Source organism: Equus quagga, unplaced genomic scaffold, assembly GCF_021613505.1.
Source record: "Equus quagga isolate Etosha38 unplaced genomic scaffold, UCLA_HA_Equagga_1.0 HiC_scaffold_14272_RagTag, whole genome shotgun sequence".
Classification (NCBI taxonomy): domain Eukaryota; kingdom Metazoa; phylum Chordata; class Mammalia; order Perissodactyla; family Equidae; genus Equus; species Equus quagga.
In genome coordinates this window covers 1-4085 of record NW_025792618.1, presented here as the reverse complement: position 1 = coordinate 4085, position 4085 = coordinate 1, and the positions used below count along the sequence as shown (strand labels likewise).

Sequence of the window (4085 nt, the reverse complement as noted above, 5' to 3'; positions counted from 1 at the left end):
AAGACCTGGAGAATGAGCTAGCTCAGTAGTAAGATGGGCTGAGCAAAGAGAGGTACAGGCACCTCGAAATGGGATTCATGGCCCATTCCACAAAATCTCTCAGAGCCACCATTGTTTCTCTTACATTCGGCCCAAGACTCTCAAAGGGAAAGGAGTTTGAGGGTCTCAAGGGACCAGGCCAAGTCAGAAAAATGCAAATCTCCTCAGTATATTTTTCACTCTACCCAGTCGAGAATAGAGGAGTTGAGAAGAACATGAAACAATCCAGGACAATGTAACTTAATGGTCCTAGTCTTCTGGGAAAGCTGGATTCAGGGACCACTCAGAGGAGTGAAAATCTGTTTATGTGACTGCTCTGCAGGTCAAAAGGGAAGAGCAGATGTTAAAACGTTTTTAGTAGTACACAGAGGATAAAGCAAAGTGAGCTTCATGTTTACTGTGAATGTGTAGTGTTGAACTTTCGCATTAAATTCACCATTAACTTGGTGATTTGAGACAGATGTGAAAGCCACCGAAATATGGCTTCTTCCCCCAGCATTTCACAGACCCCGGTCTCTTGATAGTAACCAGCAACCTGCCCATTGCTATAACCAGTGATGTGTCTGAATCCTCATCTTCCTTGCCCTGGATGCTGTTGACCATCCCCTCATTGAGCTCTGACTTCTTTTGATTTGTCTGTCACTTCAGCTGCTTTCTCACTTCCTTCTCCAACTGCTTATAATCAGATATCTCTATCCTCAGAGACCCAGCTAAACCAAGGCAGAACCTCATGTCAGGGACTTTGGAGAAGCCCAGGCCTGCTCTTTCATATCTGTCAGTGGTTCCCAAGGTTCTTCCACCTTCTCTAACATCTTTCCTTGACACTCTTAAGAACTCCTACACCTTTAACTATTATCATCTTTGTGTAAGTATCTCTCCAACATCTCTCCCAAATCTAGTCATTCTTTTCCAGCTCTCTCCACTGGAGACCCACTATTGTTTCATTTTCTCAGGCTCGAAAACTTCACTCATGTTGACCTATAGTAGGTATTCAATCAATGCTAGTTTCCGTCCTTCTCTCTCCATGGTTCCTCCACTTCCAATCAGCTTCCGCATCCCAGGCTGTGCCTCTGGAATCTGCTCTTCCCTTGCCCCACCCACTCCCCCTTCCCCCCGCTCTCCCCACCCCTCCTCGCCCCAACCCCCCCACCTCCACTCATCTCAGCCCTTGTTGTCTCTCATCAGCCTCCTAATTGATGGTCCTCCTTTCCCACCCAAACCCACCAACCTGTAGGACTCATCACAACCCAGCCTTCACATAGCTGCCTGATACATCATATGCCACCCTTCTTCACAAGCAAATCTCACAGCACTGCCAGCTATGGGCCTCCCTAACTCCTTTCTAGTTTCCTATTCCACTACCGCGTTTATCCTCTGCTCCAGGCTAGGAATTGGTCTGTCAGGCCTTTACCACACCTCCTGCTTCCTCATCTCCTTACCAGGCACAGTTCATCCTTGGAAAAATTTGCGCTCTTCTCAGACCTGCACACACTCACCTGTCCAAACATATCCATCAACATTTATTTCAGAATTATGCTACTATCATACAGTAATAGTTGATTGAAGTTGGAACTCTGGGAAGTATATAAAGTTTTAATAACCTCATGGATCCTCATTAGTGTTACTGTTCCTTATTTATTCCACTTAAAGCGTTCTATGGTTTGTACTAGGCTTTAATTAGGTAGAGATTCTGTCTCTGTTGAAGGACCTATAGTCAACAGAAGAGGCAGACAAAATTTGTATGAATAGAATATTTGAGTTTTCAAAGTCCTGATCAAGTGTTCCTTCCTTCTTGGAGCCTCTTATCACTCTCTCACACCTGGGAAACTCATCATTCTTTACTGACAACTTTCTGGAGCCACACTGACGTTTGCGTGTATGCGATTGTCTCTTTGTCTTATCCACGCTAGACTGTAAACATGCTGAGGGCCAGGATTGGTGCTTATGTATTCGTGTGTTCTCAGCATCCCACAAAGTACTGCCACATGCTATAGACGATCGATTGTAGTATGTCAGTCAGCGTCAAATTGAACGGATAATTGAGATAGTGGCCGGTAGAATTGAGAGCTTTAAAAATTCAGAGATGAGGCAAGTGCGGGGGGGATTAATGTTTAATTGGGGGGACAGTGAACATTGACCTTTCTTCAAATTATAGAAAATGAAATGATAAGGAGGTTATGGAAGAATATTATGCGTAGGAGCAAATACCTAGAGAAAAGGATAAACTTGAAGAGGAGGAGCTAAGGAGAGATGCCTGCCTGCATTTAAAGGTCTTTAGATAACCACGTGTTGGGTGTGATGACCGGGTACAAGATGAGCCACTTCGGCAAACGTAAGCTTTAGTTCAATTAAATGCGATGCGATGGGCTGATACCAAGTGAAAGTATCCTATGGGCAACTGAAGACCTGGAACTTGAGCTCAGGTGAGAGCAAGATTGGGGAGTCATCGGCAGAGAGGGGCTGGCTCTCCATGAACATGGATGTAGAAAGAGAAAAACAGAGAGCCGAGGATCTAGGCATTTCCTCCGTTTTGGACAGAAAGGGGAAGACAAGCCAATCAGGAGACAGAGAACAGGCAGTGGGACATAGAATGAGAGGAGCCAGAGCGTGCAGAGTTATGGAAATCAATGAAAGTTCATATCGAGGGAGGGACAGGTATCTATATTGGCGATGCAGGTACAGCAGAGAGGTTGAGAGGAGAGCCAGCTCCTCCTCAAGCAGTTTCTACAGAAGCTTGTCTCCATAGGTTAGGGGCAAGGGGAAGCAGAGAATTCCAGAGTGATGAGGCTGAGAGACAGCAGTGGAGACAGCAGTGAGGTTTGGGGAGGACACTCAGAACTGCCAAGAGCCCTGCAGACACAGCAAGACGGGTGTGGGTGTTAAAGGCCAGGCTTTCTGCATGTTGGGAGCCTCCCAGGAGGACATCCCTCCCCCTCCGTCAGAATTTACCAGCGGAACATGATGACTGGAGTCAGTCATTTACCCATTTCATCCTCCTAATGAAGGGATATTTTTATGAAACTGCCACGATGAGTACTTTACAATGTATGAATATGAATGAGAAACACATTTACTATGCCAGAGAAGTAAAGTTTATTGGGAAGTAAATGAAGTGGCCTCCTTGCCTTCCAGAGAACACTGAAGAAGCAAGGAAAGCAGGAAACACAATAAGTACAGGAAACAGCCTAAAGGAAACCCTGGAGCTCAGATTGCAGGGAGCTGGACATCTGCAGAAACAAAGAAACTCAACCTTCAACAGGAAGGAGTTTGCCAGACATTGGGAGTTGATGATGCGTGTCTTTGCTTGTTGGGTCTGGAAGCATTTCCATGTCTAGAAATATCACAGTTGGCACGACAATGTTTCTAAATGGCAACTGAGCTTAGCAAAAGCAGGACCTGGGGACCTTTCCTGTCCTTGATCTAAACGGCTTCATTGTCATCTTCAAAGAGGGTGCAAGTTTTTAAATTAACAGAGACGCTTTTGAGAGCTGCCACAGGGCCCGCAGTAGCTGCTACTAGCATTGGTGGTGGCACACGGGTTGCGAGGAAGCCTGCAAGGACACAGAGATTTAGAATGGATTACGGAGAGGAGTGGAGAGAGCCCCAGGCTGCCTAATCAGACAACCTGTGAATTCTCAATGGTTGAGTTTAATTGGCATCTATTTGTTACCAAATCCTTCTCCCTGTCCCAGAATACCTTGTGCAGAGGGGGAAATTGACCTTCTGAAAAATATTATCTCATGCTCTTGGGCTCTCGTCTGCCTTAACCGATAGTTATTGTTGTGAGTAACCACCTCTCTCTCATCACCTCTCCATTGTTAGTTCCTTGAGGCAGGGGATGTATGCCCTTCACTGTTGACCTTCCCCATTTGTTTAATTGTCAGATAGTAGATGCTTGATTAATGTGTGCTGTTGGGTGAATTGAAAATATGGCCAACATGTGTGTGGCCACAATGTCTTATAGGCCCACCACACACGCTTTCCCAGAAATCCTTCGCCTCATACTCACTTGCAGTCCTCGCTCTCCAGCAGGCCCCGGTACGTGT

The 4085-nt window shown here is 45.9% G+C and overlaps 1 long non-coding RNA gene across 1 annotated transcript; it reads right to left on the bottom strand.

The window, feature by feature from the left end:
* Positions 1–3108: 3108 nt before the first annotated feature.
* LOC124231976 (uncharacterized) lies at positions 3109–4085 on the bottom strand. Its single transcript, XR_006886739.1, has 2 exons — positions 4049–4085; positions 3109–3590 (listed from the first exon to the last, which is right to left on the bottom strand). It is a non-coding gene; the product is annotated as an uncharacterized LOC124231976 (long non-coding RNA).